Source organism: Amaranthus tricolor, chromosome 12, assembly GCF_026212465.1.
Source record: "Amaranthus tricolor cultivar Red isolate AtriRed21 chromosome 12, ASM2621246v1, whole genome shotgun sequence".
NCBI lineage: Eukaryota > Viridiplantae > Streptophyta > Magnoliopsida > Caryophyllales > Amaranthaceae > Amaranthus > Amaranthus tricolor.
In genome coordinates this window covers 11,246,234-11,271,214 of record NC_080058.1, presented here as the reverse complement: position 1 = coordinate 11,271,214, position 24,981 = coordinate 11,246,234, and the positions used below count along the sequence as shown (strand labels likewise).

Below are 24,981 nucleotides of genomic sequence, written 5' to 3'. Positions count from 1 at the left end.
TTGATGAAACTTTGAGCTTTACAAGCTAAGTTAACTGCAATTAAACATCTAATATCTTATTGACATAATCAATCACCCCAACAGTCATACTCCCAATGGTAGTCAAGCTTCCTTCGAGATTGAAAAAACCTAAACTAAGCTTATAGACAACGGACAAAGACATATGCCTTTGTAACTACAAGCTTAAAAACTGCAATTGTTGATGTATTGGTAGAATTTAATTCTACATTCAGTTTGATGAACCGAAATTGTTAAATTCGTTAATGAACTCTAAGAGTCATGTTGTGTTTCTCCAATCAAGATGTAATCACCATATTCTTTTTAAGACCAAAAGAGATGCATTACCTGACAAAAGCGATATTTCTTATTTCCTGAACCGTAGATAACCTCTTTGACAACCTTCTCACCATCACATTCCTAATTAACATGATAAAAATAATCAATACATAAGAACGTAAAAGATTACTAGTTATGGAACTCATTTTTCATTTGAGGCATGCTTGAATCAAGAATAATGCCTTAACAGAGAATGTTAGCCCATGGAAGATGAATAATGGGTAACAAATCCCTCATCCTTCCCTTCTCCCCCACAAGATCCCCAAGCATCTCATTTACCACAACCTCCATTCATTATCAATTACTTCTATTTGGTCTAGAAATCAAATTAAAGTGACATACGTCAATCAAAACTAAATCAATGGTGCTACAACTAATGCATTCTTTACGATACAAATCATTTTCGATAGAACCTCGTCTAAGTAAGGCCGCTTTACGCCCTTCTCTTGAAGATAGTTCCCATAAAGTGGTTTATCAAGCACTTCAATATCATCCCGCTACAAAACAATTCACAACAATAACAATAACAATAATAGACATGATGAAATGGTGAGCTTAGCACACAATGGAGGAAACATTATGAAGAAGAAGAAAGAAATCATTTTGTATCTTATTGTGTTTACACAAAAGAAAAAGAGGGATATATTTACAATTGCTATGTGCGAAGAGAGAAAATAAAGGCTAGCAAACTAGGGCCCTAACAAACTAGCTATGACGTGTCCCTTGTATAACAAACTAAATAATAAACCATAGGGTGTGCCGGGGCTAGCAATGTTTAGAGCTTTTTGGGATTATTGCATTAAAGATTTTGGGCTTATATACGTGCCTGAGGTGACTCAGACGAATATTACCAGCCAGAACCAGTTCATTGTGCTGGCTATTGAGGGGGTATGTCATGTACTTTCTGGTATTGTGAAACTCTATTTGCACATCACACTCATCATAAAAATTATGCTATTTTTTTTGAAAATTGAGAAATTAAATAAATAAAAAAAACGTTGTAAATGGGGAAAATAAAGACCACCAACATAAAAAAAAACTCCAGTGAAGAGAAATAGGCAATGCTAATATTTATTCAGTATTGAAGTTTAAAGTCTAATGCAGTACTCCTATTAGCTAACACATAAGCGAAGTCGCGCTTTAGGGTAAATTAAACTTGTAAATGATAATTACAAATTGCATAATGGTTTTAGGTGGTGTTGTAGCCACAACGCATCTGCAACTTCACGTATAGAAATTTTTCGGGTATTTCTCCGTAGAATGAATTCCAAACTTTATATCATGAGAGACCAACAACCGTACTAACTTCTTTTTAATGTTCGTATCAAAACTGTTGATTGTGAGCTAATTTGATGCAATAATAGAGCAGCTATCTTGCTATAACCTGAGTTTCAATTCTAATCTGAGTATCATAAATCCTCATGTTCTGTTTTTTCATTGTTAAACTTGTCTCACTAAATGACTTTCTGTGATAAGGTGCAAAACATTGACAATAAACTACTCCTTTTTCATTACACAGTTGTGGGATGTGGATTCGAATCAAGAGGCGGTAAATATTGTATCTTCTTGATAGAGGCAAAGCCGCTAAGCGATTGGTTGATCATGTTGTTCGAGCATGGAAGAAAAGGCGACAAGGAATCGCAATGGATGATATCTTAGCAATTTGTCTCTTTTTTACTCCCCCTCATCTTCTACTCACGAACACCTATCATTACTGAAATAGAATAAGATAAATCGGTAAAAGCTGTAAAAGATCACACAGTTTGTTTTTTAGGCTGTGCTTGGTCGATATAATATGTGATTTATGTGAAAGTGAAATTCTCTTATGTGCTCCTTTCATCCTTGTGCATTTCTTTTGTCCCATAGCTTCAAGTATTCGATTATGTCTTTATTTATATTTTTTGATTATAGGGAAAGGGGTGAACAAAGTGAGATTTCTTGAAAAAAAAGGTATTTAGGAGCTAGGCAAAGAGGGAATGAATGCCATGTGATCTTACAAGTCAAAAGAACATGCAACAAAAATCCCTTCTTTTGCACAACACGAAAGTAATCAAGATAACTAAAAACAGGCGATTGTTTCAAAAATTAAGCAAAATCTTAATAATGATTGGATCGTACGATTCTACGGGTGTCAAACAGGACAGATTGGGTCATTTTCTGGTTCGGATCATATATAAATGGGTCAATACACCCTTAACCTGAACCTGACCTGTTTAATTAAATGAATCAAAAATTGAAACCCCAACCTGATCTGTAACAGGTCGGATTAACTTGCTAAATACCCATTTAAGCTACTTTTTTTTTCAGGTCATTGAACCTATATATTTCAGGTCATTTGACCCATTTGTCCCATATATTATATTCACATTCCATTTACATTACCCAAAATAGAGAAATTGATATCTGATCGACGGCAAAGAATTTTAAGGGAAGCAGAAAAACAGGAGATGGAAAGAGATGGACCACCAATTGATGATTGCTGTACAATTTGCCATGAAAGCTTCAACATTCCTTGCCAAGCTAATTGTTCTCACTGGTTTTGCGGTTTTGCTTCTCATCTTTTGTTTTTATATTTGAGCTTTGTTTGCTTGATTTTAAGATTATGGATATTTGTCATTTTTCCCAAATATGAGATTTTTGCATAAAATCAGGTTTTTTTGATTGATGTGATCGAAAGGGTGGTTTTGTATTTGGGGTTTTATGTATATAAGATGTGAATTAGAAAGGTAATTTCAAATTTGTGTTGTGGGTTGTTATGAATTTCTTATATAGAGAGAAGATGGTAGTGATAAATTTAGGAGGAAGATGGTAGTGAGAAGAGAGAAGAAGGCAAAGAGATTAGAGAACAGAGAAGAGGAAGGACTCAAGGTCGAAGCACTCGAAATGGAAGGCGCACAGAGAAGAGGAAGGCGCCGCAGAGAAGAGGAAGGACTGAAGGTCGAAGCACTCGAAGTGGCAGGCGCACAGAAAAGAAGAAGGCGCCGCAGAGAAGAGGAAGGACTGATGGTAGTGATAATTTTAGGGTTTATGATTATCACTTCATCTTTCAGACTTTATTTCAAATTTTCAATGGGTTAATAATGTGTCATCCGTCCGCATTTCGCAGGCCCAACTCCCAAGTGGCCCAATAATGTGTCATCTAGTTCATGGGTTAATATCAGATAATATGGGTCGACCTGACCTGACTGACCCATTTAATAAATGGGTTAAACAGGTTTTTTTCGGGTTTAAATATTCAACCTGAACCTAACCCCATTAAATAAACAGATCAGGTCGGGTTGACCCATTTAATTAATTGGGTCAAAAATCTAAAACTCAAACCCGCTAATTTCGGGTCAGTTTCAGATCAGGTTAGCAGGTCGGGTCAGCTTTTGCCAGCCCTATACGATCCTACCAAAGATAAAAAATATAAGTGACAGAATTATAATACGATTTTACCATCCAACGATCAAATAATTCGATTCAACAAGGGTAGTCTCAATCATAAAAAAATTCTAACTTTGACTTACATATTTACGATAATGAAAATTCAAATACTTACCAACTCACAATTGATAAATGATTATTATATGTATTCCTTCTAACCAGTCAAATGATGAAATCAAATAAATATTTATTTACACATCAAAACTTAAGATGAACCGAACAAGTATTAGTAATAATCAATTATTCTACAGCATATGAAAACACATTTGTAGGAGCTTATGATCCTACCATCTGATTCTACCATTTCAATCCTAACCCTTATGATCCCAAAATAGGGAGTCAACAGCAAAGCCTTATGAGTTTTGAGATTCTGGAACCTGAGCTCCTTGGTCATGGATTTGACGTTCATATACTCTTCCATTTTGTTGAATGTTAATGTGCTCTTATAGATTCTTCAGTAGCAATATCCCTACTTCAAATAACAATAATCAGTATACTTCACTGCAAACCACTATCAGCTAACACTACTCATACTTTGCCAAACAAACCCTTAGATGTCAAAATATCTTTTAAGCAACTCCTTGTCCGCATCACCAATATTTGGATCAGTGAGTAAGTCCACAACTGACAAGATAGTTTGGTTAAAAGCGGCGAACCCCTTATCTCGCATAAGGCAGACAAGCTTCACAGCCCTTTTAACATCCTTAATCTCAAGAAGTGCTTGAATAATTATATTGAAAGTGAATTCATCCGGGGAACATCTATTGCCATCCATTTTCTCAAATAGTTCATTAGCATCAGTTAACAACCCGCTCTTACACAAACCATTGATCATAACATTATATAGACGCACATCTGGTCGTAACCCCTTAGCTACAACAAATGAGAAGACATTTACAGCTTCTTCATGTTTGCCAACTTTCCATAACCCACGAATTAAGATATTATACATGATCATATCTGGGTGAACTCCGTTCTTCTTCATGTTTTTTAACAAATCCATTGCTTCATCCATCCGTCTATTTTTACATAGACCATCCAACAATGAAGCATACGTAACCGCATCCGGTTTGACTCCATGACATTCCATTTCCTTTAAACACTTTAGTGCACTTTCAAGCTGGTTGTCCTTGCACAAACCATTAATGATTGAGTTGTATGTGATAATATTAGGGGTTATTCCTTGAAGAACCATCTCATTCATAAGGATAGGGATTTTATCACTATTTTTAGACCTAAAATATCCATTCAATAAAGTGCTGTAGGATATAACATTAGGTTTACAACCTTCTTTACCCATCAAAATCATTAGCTCTTCTGCCTTGTCCATGTCACCGCGTAAACAATATCCATCCATCAACGTATTGTAAGTGATTAAATTGGGAACTTGACCCTTATCCGTCATTAATCTAAATACAGCTTCCGCCTCATCAATCATACCATCCTTACAATACATATCGATTAACATGTTGTAAGTCGAAACATCAGGAATTAAGTTTTTTTGCCATCATCTCACTAAGCATATCCTCCGCCTCTTTCCACCTCCCAAAATTGCACATTCCTCGGATCAAAATATTATAGGTAACGACAGTAGGTCGAATTCCCTTAACTTGCATCTCAGAAAAAAGATTAACGGCCTCATTTATCAACCCGTCTTTAGAAAGACTATCAATAATGGTGCTATAGATTATAATGTTAGGCGTACAATGGGCATGAGACTCCATGTCTCTAAGGAGCTTAAGGGCACCAAGATTGTCTCCAGTTCTACATAAACCTTCAAACATGGTCCCATAAACAACCAAATTGGGTTCATACCCAAGCTTTACAATTTTATCCAATAATTGAATAGCGTTGCCTAATCGATGGATATGAATAAAGCCATTGATAAGTGTACTAAAGGTAACAATGTCAGGCCGATAACCTAGTTTAATAATGTAGGAAAGAACCGAAAACCCTAAATTAACACGACCTAAGCGGCAATAACAATTAGCCATAATATTAAGGGAATGACCATCCGGACGGAGACCTGAGAAATGCAATTGCTTAAAGAGAGTAATGATAGAGAAAAAAGGGGGATTGGGTTTCATTTTAGACATGGCCGTAAATAACATATTAAAATCAACAATAGATGGAAGAGGACGAATGGATTTCATAGAATGAAAGAGGGAAAGGGGATGATCAATTTTGTTAAACCCTAATTTGGATTGTTGTCGAACATTATCAAGGAATAATTTAGAATCAGCAACATGAACATCTGAAGCGTAAGTGGAGATTTTTCGATGACAAAAATGAAATCTAAGATTACCTGGAAATCTAGAAGGGAGGAGAAGAGCAATTGGAAAGAGAGAAATAAGATCAAACCCAGATTTGGTAGTAAACCTCATTGTTAGAGTATCGTGTTTCCCAGAGACTGGTATGGAGTTCAGTTTTGATATCTAGGCGCCATGTCTATAGTTTGATGGAAGGAATGGAGATGGCGGTACTGCATACTTAGAAGGAAAGTAGAAATGTGAGTAGACACCATGACCACAGAGAAAGAACAAAAAAACCAGAAAACAAAAAACAGATACTCCTACGAGCGTCGAGCGAGAGGGAGAAAGAGTTGATATTTATTGACAAAAATGACTTTAATCAGTGTTAATTTTTATCGCTCTTAATTTGTGATTGGTTTTTAATCTATAAATTAAAATATAGTTTAGTGAAATCTTGTTTGATTCGTCTCATTGCAAAGATTATTATTATTAAATTTCTACAATTTTTTATCATACATAATCAGAAATATTAAGAATTGAATTAGTGCATTGGACTGTCTGAAAAAGCAAATGTCACAAGTAAATTGGAGCGAACGAAGTATTCACTAATCATACCATGATACGACTTTAAATGGGTTAGTCTAAACTATATTAAAAAAAAATTATTTTCTATATAAGTGTAAATTTAATTTTTATTTTTTTTCTTTTTCTATTTTTTGACTAATAGACTTCTTATATGAACCTGTCTCACGTGAAACGGTGTCATACAAGAAGCAATTTTTCAAAAACTTTTATGGGCTCAGATAAAGAGGCTTAAAATTTTTCAAAAGTTGCCTAACATTTTTTTAGAAATTTAGAAGTTTTGAATTAAAGTTGGCGCAATTTGATGAGCTCGAATAAAGAGGCTTTAAAGTTAATTTTGGATTAATATTGTATATGGCACTTGCAAGTAAACATAGAATATAAGAAATCAGTTATTTTGGGGAGATTGTTCCATAAGTAAATAAGTAACCTTAGAATATAAATAGACATTTATGTTCTTCTCCATTAGTAAGTGTTCTTGATTTATTGCTTTATTATTTGTCTTTTTGCATTAAATTATTCATCATTTTCATGTGTAGTATTTTTGTAACATTTCTTTTTTTCTTAATCTTAAATATTTTGACAAATTCAATCATCGTTTCGTTTTATTATTTCGAATCCCGTTCAGAATTTTATTTCAATTGTTCTTAAGTTCTTGAATTTTTTTATATATTTTATTTCTCTTAGATTAAAATATTAGGTTTAAATTATAAGTTTTTTTTTATTATATTTAGTAATTTCATTTTTTTTCTCTCTCTCGGAATAATAATAATATTGTACTTTAAATATTAAACCTAGCTAAATTAACTATATTTACAAAATCTAATTATGTTTTATACTATTTTATGATTTTAAAAAAGGCAAAATTATAAAAAACTTCCTAATATATACCCATTTTGTAAAAAACTATCTTATGTAAAAAATTTTGCAAAAAACTACTTGTTTGCAAAACACTACCTTATAACGGTTTGTGGCCTTTGACCGCTAACTTTAACCGTTGACCTGCATGTGACACTCACGTGATGTTTAAATGTATTTAGTTCTTCTTCGTTTCAGTTCAGTCCATTCGAAATCCCTTCTTTCTTCCTGCCATTTCCAGCGACAACTCAGATGGAATTTCTCCTGTCAAATGATTATTATGCAAATCAAGCTGCTCAAGGACAGTGACATTACCAATCTCATGAGGGAGATTACCCGAAAATTGATTCATATACAAGTCGAGAAAAACAAGATTCTGCAAGTGCCCTATCTCTTTCGGAATCTGTCCAGATGAAGCTGCTGTAACAACACCAATTTCCCCAATTCACCAGGAATCTCTCCAGATAAATTATTAGCTGATAAATCAAGCACAATCAAGTCCGACAATTCGACAGCTCGGCTGGAATACTGCCCGATAGAGTATTCCCCCATAGAAGTAAGCTACTGAGCTTCTTCAGTCTACCCAACTGAGGGGGTATTTCGTCCGTCATCTTATTCATGTGTAAGTACAAATTTGTGAGCTGGGAACATGAACCCAACTCTGGCGGAATCGAAGATGATGTTTTGAAGATGATGATTTTGAAATGGGGTCTGCAGCTGATAACAGAGATAATAAAGCTTGCCCATCTGGTAATAAGCTTGAAACTGAAACTACCCAGATCATTAAAATCATGTTTATGATATAAACATGGATGGATTGTAGATTATAAGTCTCCATTTAGTTCTTTTTTAAGAAAAAAATAATTAAAAAAAAGGTTAAAAACTGAAACTGAACTGAAATGAAGAAGAACTAAATAGTGTGTCACATGCGAGTTAACGGTTAAAGTTAGCGGTCAAAAGCCACAAACCGTTATAAGGTAGTGTTTTGCAAACAATTGTATTATATAAGGTAGTTTTTTGCAAAATTTTTTACATAGAGTAGCTTTTTACAAAATGTGGTATATATTAGGTAGTTTTTTATAATTTTGCCTTAAAAAAATAATATAAATAAAAAAACAAAATTTATCTACAAACTAAGTGAGGTGGCGGAAAAAAAGGGCTACTTGTCAAGTGTTAATTTTTTTTTTTTTTTTTTATTATTTTAACCTTATCTTGAAGTTACTAAGACATGAAGAAATAAAAAAAAAGTAATAAAAATAGCTTATAAATACAACAATAAACATAGGGAGGGGAAAAAAAAGAGAGAAAAGAAGAAAAACAAATCATAAATTTATCTTATACTTTCACGAAAGATAGGGTAAGTCCTTAAAAATCTCTAAACTCCTTAGAAAAATTTCTAAAAATCCTCAAAAATTCCCTAATAATAGTATTTAGTACTAATTTTAGAAATTCAAGGGGAGGAAGCAAATTTTTTAGCTAGAAATTCTACAAATAAGGAAGCCGATCAATAGTGAAATTATTAAGGTACAAATTCTTACATATATTTATTTACATGAAATTATGCCCATAAATTTTATATGTGTTTATAATATATAATTTAAATTTTATGTAAATTTTGGTGATTTAATTCACTGTAAATTAATTCATATGATTTATTCATTTTAATTTTCTAAAATCGCATAATCTGAAATAATTTTATTTAAAATAGTAAATATCAATATTTTTAAACGAAAATTTTTCTGTACATTAATATACATGAGATATAATTTGTGTAATAATTTCGTGAATTATAGTTGAGTATAAATATTATTATTAATTTTTGCAAAAAACAATGCATAGAATAAGGAAATTCATAATTTATGTTAAAAATATATAATTCTAAAAAAATAATTTATTTTACTGTTACTGCACATTAATTTTTCATTTAAATAATTTTTGTGAAATTTTTTGATATTTAAAGTTTAAAGACATAAATTAATAATCTAAATTGTTATAATAGGCGAAAAGAAAGAAAAGTGAAAAAAAATAATTAAAATTATTTCATTTTGGTGAATAAAAATATACAGTAACTCATTTAATAATATGTTAATTTTTAAAATATTTTTTTGGATTTTATTCTTAAGGAAAAAAATTAAATAAATACTAAATCTAAAACTAAGCTACTAAGAAATTAATTAAATAAAATAAAATTTTATTTTTTAAAATTTGGATAAATGGGCCAGGATATATAATAAACCCAATATGTCATTTTTAAGATAATTTTTAATATTTGTTTAGGATGGAACTATTTATTTTATCTTTTATAATAAAAATGACTTTAATCACTCTTAATTTGTGATTAGTTTTTAATTTATAAATTAAAATATACTCTAGTAAGATCTGGTTTGATTCATCTCATTGCAAAGATTATTAATATCAAATTTTAATAATTTTTTATCATACATAATCAGAGATATTAAGAATTGAATTAGTGCATTTGACTGTGTGAAAAAGCAAATGTCACAAGTAAATTGGAACAGACGAAGTATTCACTAATCATACCATGATATGACTTTAAATGGGTTAGTCTAAACTATATTAAAAAAAATTATTTTCTATATAAGTGTAAATTTAATTTTTTTTTTCTTTTTATACTTTTTGACTAATAGACTTTTTATATGAACTTGTCTCACGTGAAACGGTCTTATACAAGAAACAATTTTTAAAAAACTTTTATGGGCTCGGATAAAGAGGCTTAAAATTTTTTAAAAGTTGCCCTAAAATTTTTTTAGAAATTTAGAAGTTTTGGGTTAAAGTTGGCACAATTTGATGGGCTCGGATAAAGAGGCTTTAAAGTTAATACTAACAAAGCCTATAATTCAAAACACAAAAAATTGCTAATCAATGTTCATGCTTTCAGCAATCCCGCTCGTATCCGGACCAACCTTATGCTCTTAAGTTTGATTTTTCATCTCTTCAACTAAGCTTCTCTGTCCATCCTCTATTGTTATCTACAACTCATCCACCTAGACATATATAACTAGTAAAAAAATTGTTCATCTTTTTCAAAAGTATTGCCTTTCGTAATCGATCAAAGTTTGGGTAGTATATTTTGGCCATGCATATCTAACCTTTTCGGGACCATACCCACATAGACAAACGTCTCCATTCGAGAAAATGTTTAGGTTGCAACCAGAGGTATTTAATGGGCTGGGCCGAGCCAGGCTATAATTAAAATGAAGTGGGCTATAAAAGAGCTCAATAAGGGTCCAAAAAGGGCCTTGTAAATAGCATAATTAATGACAATTTAAATATTACAAATAACAATGTCAATGAGAGTTATTAATATTTTTTCAATTTAATTATTATAAATGATAAATTATTTGTTATAAATTGATAGATGGAAAAAAATAATTTTTTGTATCAAAAATGGGTTTGATCGGGCGGGGTTGCGCTTTGAAACCCATATTATGTTTTAAGGGCCCTTATCCAACCCGACCTCATAATTACTTAAGCTCGGCCCGACTTTTGTTCGGCGCATTTAACAACCCTACCCCTAGTTGCAACAAAGCAATTAGCAAACATTATGCATCATTAGTAAAAACGTACCACGTGTAAAAGATGAGCATACTGTTTTCTTCGAAGATCTAGCAGTCTTGAGTTAGCTATATCTTCTGCTTCCAGTACTGCAATCTGGTTCTCAAGTTTTGCAATTGTTTTCTCTATTTCTGACCGAGGGGGGTGGATGGCAATTAATTTTCGTATCGTCTCACACTGTTTCTTGTGTTTTCTCTCAATCTTGCAGGCTTAAAGCTCCTTCTTTAAATCTTCAATTTCTAACTGTACCTGAAGAATGTGGCTATTTATCTCATCTTTCAACTCATTTAAGTGCTCCTTCTCCCTCAAGTTTGCATCGACTATTGCTTTGCTTTTCAACAATGAAATCTCAAAAGTAGAAAGTTCATGAAGAAATGCTTTTGCAATTATCTCGCAATCATTGTAATTATCTCCATTCTTCTCAACCTCGGTAACAGAAGCTGTAAATTTCTTTTGTAGCTTCTTCAATGGAGGTTCCCCTCTTGTGGTGGTCATGCTTGTGAGAAGTGTGTGCTTTATAATGCCATCGTCTTTATGAGGACCAAAAGCATACTGAGCAGCCATTGCCTCTCCTTTGCCAGCAAACCTTTTTCCTTTGAGCATTGAAAGAAAAAACTGCACCCAACATGAATGTGGAGTTGACGCATGAGGAGTGCAATTATTTGCACTAATTTATGTTTATTTCATGCTCCTCACGTGATGTTTTAGTGAGTTTTAGGTAGTGTTGTAGGTGATATTTGACATGTTCGTCTCATATGTTCAATAATGCATTTTATTTGATTTTTGAGGCGGAATCGAAGTTTTATTAGGTCTCGGGAGTGATAAGAGGGTGAAGGCCTGGAGAAATGGCTTAAGATCCCTAAAAGAAGTGAAGAGATCGAGCCAAACAAGCTCCAAAGGGAAGAAACGAGTCGTAGCTAAACCGTGCCAAAAAGCCACGGCTCGTCGCTCAGTATTACATTCCAGAACAAAAGCGACGAGTCGTCCCGCAGATGCCACGACTCGTCGCATACCTACTAATCTCAGCATTGTAGTCCAGTGCCAAAGCCACGACTCATTGCTCATGCCACGACTTATCGCATACATTTTGATCTCAACATTGAAGTCTAGAGACTGAGCGACGACTCGTCGCCAACTCACCAAAGTCACATAATCCAGGAAATAGCAAAGCGACGAATCGTCGCCCCTGATATCACGAGTCGTCGCCATGCGTTCGACCGGTTATTTTGCAGCCAATTTTATAGCAGCAGTTATTTTATTTTAAGTTTCAGTTTTTATAATTTTTTTAGCAGTAGTTTTAGAGATAATCCAGAGAATTATTTTTGGTTCTTTAAGCTTTTGTTGCAAAACTTCGGCGTTACATTAATTCTTCTTGCAATTTACATTATTGTTCTTCGTAATTAGTAAGTTTTCTTTGTTAATTGCTTTATTATTTATCTCTTGCATTGAAATCATTCATCGTTTTATGTTTAGTATTTCTGTTAAGTCATCATTCATTATGAATTGCATATTTACCATCATGTTTAGTGAGTAGTTTTCTTCTTTAGGGTTAGGGTATAATCCCTAATTCGAAGCATAGGATGGAATTTTATCGATTGATTGTGTGAATTTTGGGTCTATGATTAAATCTACGCTTAATGAATCTTGCTTTAAACATATTTATTAACCTTTTCAATAAAACGGAAGTTTGAGATTATGACTAATTTAGGATTGAGATATATTTAAATTAAATTCTTACTAGTTTAGCCAATAACACGGAAGTTTGAGGATTAACACTAGTTTGGTCTTAAATCGATATTAATCAATAGAGCAGAAGCTTGAGATTAATTTGATCACATTTAATTATTCCATTGACTCAATTTCATACAATCATGACAGTGATTGACTCCCATGTTAGAGTTAGGTGATGCTCGACACCCTAGAGCTTGTCATATCATATTGATCATTGTTTTAGCTTTAGTTTTTGCATAATAGTACTAGTTTCTCGACCACATTATTTCTTGATCCGTGTCTTGTAGTCATAAAACAAACGAATTGATTAACTCGCCTCCTTGTGTTCGACCCGCGACTACACGTCAACCGTACGCTTGCGGTTATTTAAAATTTGCCTTATCAAGTTTTTGGCGCCGTTGTCGGGGAGGCGACGCGTAATTCTTTTGTTTTTTTGATTGAGTTACTTGCCACTTACTTGTTGTCCCCTCTCCTAGACCCCTTTGTGTTTGAATTCTTTGAATACATAGAAGAGCTCGATCTCTAGAGCAATTCGACCCAGAGATCGAAGTTACTACCCGTAGACTGAACGCCGAACGCCTAAAGTGGTTAAGGCGACAACAATGCTAACCAATCCTTTGGCCAATTGGGTGAGCGCTCACCCAAAATTCCATTCCATGTATCGTCAAACCCGATTTCGGTACAGAAAATTTTGAATTGAATCCTCACCTCATCCAAATGATTGAGAGGAACCAATTCGGCGATCACCCTAGTGAGAGTCCTTATGACCATATCGCAGTCTTTATAGAAAGGTGTGACACCATCACTACTAAGGATCTGTCCATGGTAGCAGTGCATATGCAACTTTTTCCCTTCAGCTTGAAGGATAAAGCTAAAAATCCTGGGTCAAGTCCGAGCCCGCTGGTATATATAGGACTTGGGAAGAACTGGGAGTGATGGGAGAGGTTTAAAGACCTCCAGCTTAGCTGTCCTCACTATCAGATACTCAACTGGTTGCTCGTCCAATCCTTCTATGGAGGACTGTTCGATGAGCACAAGTAGTCGATTAACGTCGCATGTGGCGGTGACATGGACTCCAAGCTCCTAGATGACCTCTTGAGACTCTTCGAGAACATGGCCAAAAATGGTTTCTCATGGAGCAATGAGAGAGGTTCAGTGCCCCAGAGTAATAATGCGGAATCCGAGACCATCAAGGCACTCACCAAACAGATAGTCAATCTCACTGAACAGATGGCTAAGGTAAGCATGGTAAGCTCCTCCTCTAGTTCTAATAATGCTGCTAATTTATGTGATACTTATGGCGTTCCAGGCCACTATTCGAGCACTTGCCTCTAAGTTTACGAGGAAGCAAACACCCTGTACAGTAAACATCCTGGTGACCCATACGCTAACAGATATAATGCAGGTTATAAGCATCCTAATTTGTCTTACTCAAGCACGAATGTGCTAAATCCACAGCATCAACAAGCTCCATACCAACACCAACCACTGTACAAGCAATACGCTTAGCCAGCCTAACCTAGTCTCAGGTCTGAGGTTGATGAACTGAAAAGCTTGTTGCGGACCCACATCCAAAACAGTGTCTCACACATGAAGTTTCTCGAGATACAAATAACTCAGGTAGCACAACATATCAACACTCGCCCTCCAAACCAATTCCCAAGCCAGCCAGAGCCCAAGGGTAAGGAGCCCAACCAGTCCGTGAATATAGTTACCACGCGAAGTGCTAGTACCTAATGATGCTATTATTGATAATGTGATTGTTGATGTGCTTGTTGTAAATGATAATGTGATTGTTAATGAGCCAGTTATTAATGGTAATGTGGTTGTTGATGAAACTGTTTTGAATTATAATGATGCCACTGACACTGTGACCAATGCAAAACATGATAAATCAAAGTCTAAAGTCACTGACATTCTGATTAAGCACGTGCCTTTTCCTCAGAAATTGGTGCGAGCTGAGTTAGAAAAGAAATACGGGAAATTTTTGAATTTGTTGAAAAATGTATCCATTGAACTTCCTTTCTTAGATGCAATGTCTGAGATACCCGCTTTTCCCAAATTTCTTAAGACTCTCTGTTCTAATGGGAGGAAGCTAGATGAGATCGTTTAGGTCTCTGAGGAGGTGAATGTTAATTTCATGATTGGGAATCTACCTCCTAAACTAGCTAACCCCGGTAGTTTTAGTATTCCCGTTAATGTTGGGAATATATCTGTGGATAGAGCTTTGTGTGACCTTGTAACACCCGAATTTTCTCCCGTCCTTTACGATTTTGGTTTCATTAAGGGGTCAAAAATTCAGGGGTGTTATAGACCTAGGTGCTAGTGTTAGCCTAATGTCTTACTCCATGTATAAGAGACTCCGCAATGTGAATGAATTGACCCCTACTAGGATGATATTATAGTTGGCTGACCGTAGTATTTTCTACCCTAAGGGAATCTTGTCTGACGTAGCTTTAAGGATTGGCAAACTTGTAGTACCTTGTGACATTGTCATTATGGACATACCCGAGGATGTTTAGACCCCCATCCTATTAGGGAGACCATGTCTTGCGACCACTAGTAGCCTGATTGATGTAGCTAGGGATAAGTTGGTTATGAGTGTGGGGGAGGAGAAAGTCGAAATTGCAATAAGGGATGTTTTGAGTGCCCCACTCCCAAATGAATCTATGTACCTAATTGATATATCTGAAGATATACCTCTTGAGTCTAAATGGAACCATGAGGTCGATGCCCTACAGTCCTTTCTTGAAGGAACTGGGGGAGATAATGTAGAATTATTGGGATGGGAAGACCCTTTTGAGGGTGACTATATGTAACGGCCCGGTTCAAGTGAGCTGGACAATCATATGAAAACATGATCCCAGTTATCACATAGCGAACACTAAAGAACCACCTCTACTTGGATCGACAGCGTTCCATCGATAAAGGAATATAACTAAGACAGAAAACAGACTCAAGCGTAAAGAAATAAAACAACAAGTAAGCGGAAGTCTGTTACATACAACTCGAGAGCCTAAAGGCCTCTAAACCAACTAATTGAAAATAGCGAAAGCGAAAAGAAAACTACACAATCACCTTGTTCTTAAATACAGAATTTCTTTCTACTCATAATCTAATTCAAAAGATAAAAGCATAGTCTTGATAACTACGGGTTCTAAATCGAGATCTCACTCCAGGCCCCACCTGCAATCAACCTACTAGTCGTCGTAAGACAACACATAGTAGGTTCCAAAGAAACAAACCAATACACGTCAGAGACATCATACAATTATCAATCAGGTTGAAAACAAGCAAAATGTTCATCCTAGCATGCATAGGCTCTAATACATTTATTATTAATAAAACCCAACTTGTAACGTTGCCCGTCCTGTTCGGGTCGTTCAAGTATAAACCATTCATCATTAGATAATTCCAACTTGTAACGTTGCCCGTCCTGTTCGGGTCGTTCAAGTATAAATTCAAATATTTTTGGAGGAATACACTTGGGAGAGCTAATCCCAAGGCAACCACCGACCTAAGACGTTGCCCGTCCTGTTCGGGTCGTCAAAGGCTAAAGTATGCATACCCCCATGGTGACCATAATGATCCAAAACTTCCATGGGAACAATAATTGTAATAATCCAAACCAAACTTTTAACCCCTTTGGGTAACATAACCAAATGTCAACCTCTTTGGGTTACAATCACACAAATTCTCAATTTCCAATTAATTTCCTTCAAATTATTTGAGGTGTCTAATCCTTATGTGATTTACAAAGCCTCGATTAGAAATGAAACAACACTACTTGCACAACCACATAAACAGTATGGTCTAAGCGTGTACCTTTAAGCGCTGCAACAACAAAATACAAGCACGATAGAAATTTCGCCCTCTTATGAATCGAGGTCCTAAATAACCCACACACACAAAACGATCACGTATTAGAACGTGTTTACACATTTAATCCACTCTATACGCCAAAATATCACTAAGACTAGATAATTTTTAATTGTTTACATCCAATTCCCAAAGGTTCGAAATTTCACATGCTGACCAGAAACTTTAAGGGCCATTTCGGACAGATTAGAAAATTCAAACGAAAAATCCGACTTCGCCATTGCGTTCGGAATGCGTCAATTACCTTGGGTACCAATTTTCGTAATTTCTAACATCCATTTACTATTTTTAATTATTTTAAGCGTTTAACGAGTTTTTAACGCAACAGTGCACAAAACAACGGAAAACAACTAACGTTTCCGGGTCGGCACCATTGACGAGGCATATCAGCTGCTGCCCGAATACATGTACATATATTTTTTTATTCATCATTATTATTATTATTTTATATATACATCATCACCCCCTTTTCTTTTAAATCTCGTGACCAAAATAATTCTAGCAAGAACACATCCACAAAATCCTTCAAGAGACTTGAAATTTCATAAATTATGATAACTAAATTAAATACTTAATTCTCTTAACAAATTAAATTTTGTAGAGAATTATAAAACCAAATCACCCTTTTAAAAAAAAAAAGAATCATAACACATATATATATAAATATAATACAATCCTTCTAACAAATTAAATTTTGCTAAAGGATTATTAAACCCTTGGGTGACTACATAACTAATCCATACCAACTTAATTTCTACTAACAAATTGAAATTTAGTTAGAGAAATTTAAACCATAAAAGAAATTTATTTGAATATCAACAAAACTCAATTCTTATAACAAATTTAAACTTTGTTAAAGAATATAAATCAAGAACATAACTTAATCCTTTTAACAAGATTAAGGTTTATTAAAGGATTGTTAAAGAAAATTACATAAAAATATACTCAATCCTCTTCAAAGTCATAGGATATCATCATACATAAAATATAATTCATCTTAGAAAACCTTGTATATAAAATCTACAATTAGCAATTCTATTAAACTTACCCCTTTGATTAAAAGGTTGAATGACAAAAATAAGAGAACAATTTTTTTTTTTTTGTTTTTTTTTTTTTTTTTTTTTTTTGTGAATGCCGAAAGCAAGGCACAAGGAAGAGAAATAATTTTTCTGATTTTTTTTTCTTTGTTCACTTGAGGTTTTGAAATGTGAGGAATATAAATGATGTTTAGGATTAAAAGGAAAATTAAGGACCAACCTAATTAATCCTAATTACACCATTATGAGAGGAGTTACAAGACTCCTCCCATACCCTCCAAAACCGGTAGCCCCTCTACCTCCCTTCCATTATAATTTTTTTTAAAATTAATTAAGTAATTATTATACTTTTGTTGAAACCGCCAAGAAACGTTACGCGATAACATCGTACGCGATAAAACTTGTGACCGTTAAAATTAAACTTACTTTATTTCTTATAATTAACTATATAAAATAGTATAGTTTAATATTACTTATTTATTTTATTTTGTTATACTTTATTTTATTATATTTTACTTATTTCTAAACCCGATAAATTACAGGGTGTTACACTATATTGATGATCTTGAATTGTACACTGAGGTTATGTAGGCAAATGAAATTAAGCAGATATTGGAGATGAGGAAAGAGAGTTCCACACCTCCTAAGGTAGAATTGAAAACTCTCCCTTCTAGTTTGAAATATGCTTTCTTAGGTGCTAACTCTACATATCCTATCATCGTCAATAGTGAACCCAATGGTGCTGATTTAAACTGCTTGGTCAAACTTGTTTGAAAACATAGAAAAGCCATTGGGTACACCAATGATAACATCAACGAAATCAACCCTTCTATATGCACCCATAGGATAAACCTGGAGCCCGACGTCGCTTCTTTCATAGAGGGACAAAGGAGACTCAAGCCCAATATGAAGGAGGTAGTTAAGAAAGAGGTTTTGAAACTGTTGAATGCAGGGATCATCTACCCTATCTTCGATAGTAAGTGGGTGTCCCCAGTGCAGGTTGTCCCTAACAAGGGCGGTATGACTGTCATAGAAAATGATAAGTATGAACTGATACCCACAAGGACAGTCACAGGGTGGCGTATGTGCATTGACTACAGAAAACTGAATAAAGCCACCCAAAAAGACTATTACCCACTCCCCTTTGTAGGCCAGATGTTAGAACGGCTAGCTAATCACTCCCATTTTTGCTACTTAGATGGATACTCTGGATTTTTCCAGATCCCTGTTCATCCTGATGATCGGGAGAAGACCATATTTACTTGCCCTTATGGTACCTTTGCTTATCGAAGGATGCCATTTGGGCTATGTAATGCCCCAACTACTTTCCAACGATGCATGATGAGTATTTTTCTGAATTTATTGAGCAGTGCATGGAAGTATTTATGGATGACTTCTTCATATATGGCAACTCTTTCGATGATTGCTTAGCCAATTTGGAGAAAGTGCTTGTCAGATGCAAGGAAGTCAACTTAGTTTTAAACTGGAAAAAGTGTCATTTTATGGTATAAAAAGGGATTGTGCTGGGTCATACGGTGTCAAGTCACGGTATTGAGGTCGATAGGGCCAAGGTAGAGGTTAATGAAAAACTACCCCCTCCAGTCAATGTGAAGAGGATTCATAGTTTTTTAGGGCATGCTGGTTTTTATAAACAGTTCATACCGGATTTCTCTAAGATAGCCCGACCTCTAACCAAGCTCTTAGCTAAGGACGTACCCTTTGTGTTTTCTGATGATTGTCTGCATGCTTTTGAGAAATTGAAACAGGCACTTATCTCAGCGCCGATAATTCAGCCCGCAGATTGGAGCCTGCCCTTCGAGCTTATGTGCAATGCTAGTGGTCATGCGGTAGGGGCAATGCTGGGGCAAAGGAAGGATGGCAAGTTGCGCGCCATGTACTATACTAGCAAAACTCTGAATGAGGCACAGGTTAACTATGCTACAACTGAAAAAAAGTTCCAGGTAGTGGTCCATGCTTTGGAAAAGTTTATGTCCAATCTAATAGGGTCTAAAATCATTGTGTAGACGGACCATTCCGCTCTTAAATCTCTGCTAAGCAAGAAAGATGCCAAGCCCAGACTGATAAGAGGGATATTATTGCTCCAAGAGTTTGACCTGCAGATAATCGACAAAAAGGGAGCAGAGAATTCAGTAGCTGATCATCTATCCAGGCTTGTTTTAGATGAGGTGTCAGGTACGCCTGACATTGATCATTCTTTCCCAGATGATCAGCTAATGAATCTCACAGCTGTTGACGAGACTCCTTGGTTCACCGATATAACAAACTACCTAGCTAGTGGAGTGCTACGTACGGGTTTTTCCGCTCATTATAGCAAGAAGTTTGTCCAATATCTCTAGTATTAATATTGGGACGACCCGCTTTTGTTCAAATCCTGTGTAGATGGCATGTTGCGGCGTTGTGTTTCTGAGGTTGAGGTACACTCTATCATACAACACTGTCATGACCTACCTTGCGGTGGACATGCAGCTGCATCTAATACCTCCTCTAAGATTCTTCAATGTGGATTCTATTGGCCCATGCTTTTTCGAAATGTGCAGGCCTATGTTAAGACCTGTTATCTTTGCCAACGAGTTGGCAACTTACCTAAGGCCAGTGCTATTTATATGGCCCCAATTTTAGTTGTTGATATTTTTGATGTATGGGGCATCGATTTTCAGGGTCCTTACCCTTCAACCTTTGGAAACAAATATATTTTGGTTGCTGTTGATTATGTTTCCAAGTGGGTGGAGGCTGTAGCCACTAAGACTAATGATGGGCGAGTATGACCAAGTTCTTTAAAAAGGTTATATTTCCACGTTTTGGTTGCCCCCCACTTAGTCATAAGTGAAAATGGGACCCACTTCATCGAGCATAAGTTTAAGTCACTTCTTAGGAAGTACGGGTTGCTACAAAAATTTGCTTTACCTCATCACCCCCAGACTAGTGGTCAAGTTAAGGTGTCGAACAAGGAACTTAAGATCATTCTTCAGAAAATCATACACAAATGGCGAAGGAACTAGTCTAACAAGCTTGATTAGGCGTGTCAAACAGGTCGGGTTAGGTCATTTTCAGGTTCGGGTCATATATAAATGGGTCAATAGACCCTTAACCTGAACCTAACCCGTTTAATTAAATGGGTCAAAAATTGAAACCCCGACCTGATCTGTAGCAGGTCGGGTCAACCTGCTAATGACCCATTTAACCTGCTTTTTTTTCAGGTCATTGAACCCATATATTTCAGGTCATTTGACCCATATAATATATTCACATTTCATAGTAAACATGCTTCAAACAAAATCATTGTGAAAAATATCCATTACCTAAAAATATCAGATTTCGACATTATTTTTACTCAAATCAGACTCATTGTGCAATGATACCTTTATGGGATCATCACTTAACCCAATTTCAGATTCATCATCAATTGATTTAACAACATCTTTGGAGATAGGTATAGAATTAAAAGTCTCAATTCTAATGGGATTTGATTCTAAAGCAGTAGAATCATTGACATGATTACTCCCAAGAACAACCAAATGAAAATACAAAAGCAAACTCCAAAGGAAAATACACAAAGAACTCAATATACATAATCTACTTGTATATTATTATGAAGAATTGAACACAAACAAAATCGAAAAAATCGAGCATTAAGAACAATGAAAATAACAGTAACAGCAATGAACATTAAAATCTAAACCCAAAGAGAGAAGAAGATGGTAGTGAGAAGAGAGAAGAAGGCAAAGAGATTAGAGAACAGAGAAATATCAGATAATATGGGTCGACCTGACCTGACTGACACATTTAATCAATGGGTTAAACAGGTTTTTTTCGGGTTTAAATATTCTACCTGAACCTAACCCATTTAATAAACAGACCAGGTCGGGTTAACCCATTTAATTAATTGGGTCAAAAATCTAAACCCAAACCCGCTAATTTCGAGTCGGTTTCAGATCAGGTTAGCAGGTTGGGTCAGCTTTTGCCAGCCCTACTATTGGCTCGCGTTGTTCTGGGCATCTCTAGTTTTTACCATTATGAGGAGGAGAAGCAGAAAAAACAGGGGAAAACAGATAAGGGTAAAGAGAAAAGAGCAACAATATAGCACAAAATTGCTTCATTTTATGTGGGTAAAGTTTCATCAAGCTAAATTTACAGTTTTACAAGAGGGTTTCAGTGGGTTAGGGTTTTATAGTCAGCCATTAATGAGAAAGCTCAAAGCTTGATTAATGAAGGAAAAAACAGAGGAAGATAGAGAAAGAAGAAAGTGGTGAAAGATTGGAGTAAGGAAGAAGAGAAGAGTATATATTAAGAGGGGGAATTAAGAAGGAAGACTTAGGGAGGAGTGGAGGAAACAGCTGGTACTTTCTGCATATTCGGGTTTGATCATTGTCGGGCTTGAGATGAAGCAGCCATGGAAGGAGAGCAGGAAGAGGAAAGGGAAAAGGGAAGAAGAAGAAATTAACCATGGTTAGGTCAAATTTGAGATTTAACGGGCATTTAATGGAAAAAAGTACAATAGTGTCACGGTTGTAAATAACATATAGTTGTGGGGTACCATTGAAATTAACGTGGGTACCATTGATAAATTGCTATAATACAGGGGTACCGTTGATAATATCCCTAAATTTTAAAATAAAAACTAAGAGGAGGGGTAGAGTAAAAAAAGTAGAAGGGAGAAAGTAGACTAGGTTGAGTCATTATGTTGAGCAGCAGGAGGATCATAGATTGGCATGACAAGTAAAGGAGCTTCTTTTGGTTTGCATTGGGGGAAAGAGCGGAGTACGGTCGTAACAATTGTGTACAAATTGTCTAATGCTTGTAGCTTCTATATTACTTGTAAAGTTTTCCTTTGGGATTGTATAATTTCTTTTGAAATGGAGCCATGTGACTCCTTGTATGATCCATAATTCCGCTGCGTAGTTTTTGGATGTACAGTAGTGAGAATTCCCCTTTAGTATCCGTCAGATCGATGCGTTAACACTGGAACCACGATCCTAATTAAAGTTGATAATTTTAGAAGCTGACGATGATTCTTTTCGTCGTGACGTATTCTTGAAGGCATTAAAGGCCTTAGATTATTTTAGTTATGTTATCCATTTATATATTCTTGTCACATCCTCATTTTTCAGCAGAGATGCTGCCGAAATTTTCACTGACTCACCTTTTCAATTAATCTTTAGCGTTTATTTTAATTATGTTCCCTTTTCTTTTTATGTAACACCCAAATTTCCTCCCTTCCTTCACGATTCTGGTTTCGTTTAAGAGGTTGGAAATTCAAGGGTGTTACACTTGCTATACAAAGAGAAAACCAAAAGATGGCACGATCGAAGGCTTATCAGACCTGAATTTAAAGTAGGTGACCTGGTGTTAGTTAATAACTCCCGACTGAAATTCTTTGCTGGAAAGTTGAAATCTAAATGGTCAGGACCGTTTAAGGTGACTAGAGTTTTCCCACAAGGCCCCATTGAGGTTCAAGGGCCAACTAACACCTTTAAGGTGAGTGTTCACCGTGCTAAGCATCACTATCATGTTGAAGAGCCGATTGAAGTCTCAGATGTCCTATATATCGAACCTAGTTAACTAGGTTGAGTCACGTCGAGCTATAGACGTTAAACAAGCCCTTTGCAGGAGGCAACCCGTATTCTTGTATATTCTACAATGTCTTTCTCTTTTATTTTATTTTACTTGTTCTTAGTTCTTTATGCATTTTATTACTATGTTCATTACTATGTCTTTTGTTTTGTTTAATTGAAAAAAAAACAATTATAAAAAAAGGGATATTATTATTGGTTTCAAACAGGTCGGGTTGGATCATTTTCAGGTTCGGGTCATATATAAATGGGTCAATAGACCCTTGACCTGAACCTGACCCATTTAATTAAATGGGTCAAAAATTGAAACCCCGACCTGATCTGTAGCAGGTCGGGTCAACCTGCTAATGACCCATTTAACCTGCTAATTAAATGGGTCATTAAACCCTATATATTTCAGGTCATTTGACCCAAATATTATATTTACATTTCATAATAAAATTAAACATGATTATCAAAAGCTTTCATTCAAAAGAATAAAAATTATACAGTATACAACCAAAGATTATACAGATTACACAATATTACAGTAAAATAAAAATTAAAAAAAACCTGAAATAAACCGATGAAGCAACAAGCACAGAACATATGAATCTTGCGAAACATAAAGAAAAATGGAGTAAACATAACACAAACAGAAAAATCGAAAAAATAAAAAAAATCGATAAAAATGAAACAGAAAAATGAAATAAAAAACAAGATGCAAATTACCAGTTTAGTAAAAATGAAATCCCAACAAATTTGAAAAAATCGAACCCTAAATAACACAAACACGAACCAAATTATTATGAAGAATTAAAGAGAGAAAATCAGTTCCAGCAATGAACATCAAAATCAAACAAAAAAAAAATCGAACACAATTCAAATCTAAAAAAATAAAATCGATAAAAAAAAACAGAAAAATCGGACTTTTATGTGTTAATAATACTTACCTTGGTGCCGCAGAGAAGATGAAGGAGAAGAGAAGAAGCTGCCGGAGAGAAGAGGAAGGAGAAGGTCTGAAGGTGTAGGCAGACGGCGGTAGGTCGCAGAATCGCACAAAAGAGAGAAGAGGAAGGAGAAGAGGAAGTGACGAACAAGTTGAGGCGCAAATCGGCAATTGTTTAGCATTTAGGGTTTACCGCTTTATGTCTTTGGTCTTTCAGTCAATCAGTCTTTACTCTTTATTTAAGAAAATTTCAATGGGTTATTAAATGGGTTAAATATGGATCGACCTGACCTGATTGACCCATTTAATAAATGGGTTAAATAGGTTTTTTTCGGGTTTAAATATTCAACCTGAACCTAACCCATTTAATAAACAGATCAGGTCGGGTTGACCCATTTAATTAATTGGGTCAAAAATCTAAACCCAAACCCGCTAATTTCGGGTCGGTTTCAGATCAGGTTAGCAGGTCGGGTCAGCTTTTGCCAGCCCTAGATATTATCAATGGTACCCTTGTGTTATAGCAATTTATCAATGGTACCCACGTTAATTCCAATGGTACCCCCCAACTATATGCTAATTACAACCGTGACACTATTGTACTTTTTCCGTTAAATGCCGTTAAATCTCGAATTTGACCTAACCATGGTTAGTTTCTTCTTCTTCTCTTTTCCCTCTCCTCTTCCTTCTCTCCTTCCATGGTTGCTTCATCTCAGGTGGGATTTCACCATAAAACGAGTTGTTCGAGAGCTTGAGAATGGCAAGATACTCTATTTACCAATCCAAGA

At 35.2% G+C, this 24,981-nt stretch overlaps 2 pseudogenes; both read right to left on the bottom strand.

The window, feature by feature from the left end:
* Positions 1–4,312: 4,312 nt before the first annotated feature.
* LOC130797317 (putative pentatricopeptide repeat-containing protein At1g12700, mitochondrial) lies at positions 4,313–7,754 on the bottom strand (annotated as a pseudogene).
* Positions 7,755–9,565: 1,811 nt separating this feature from the next.
* Positions 9,566–11,633, bottom strand: LOC130797320 (THO complex subunit 7A-like; annotated as a pseudogene).
* Positions 11,634–24,981: the final 13,348 nt, after the last annotated feature.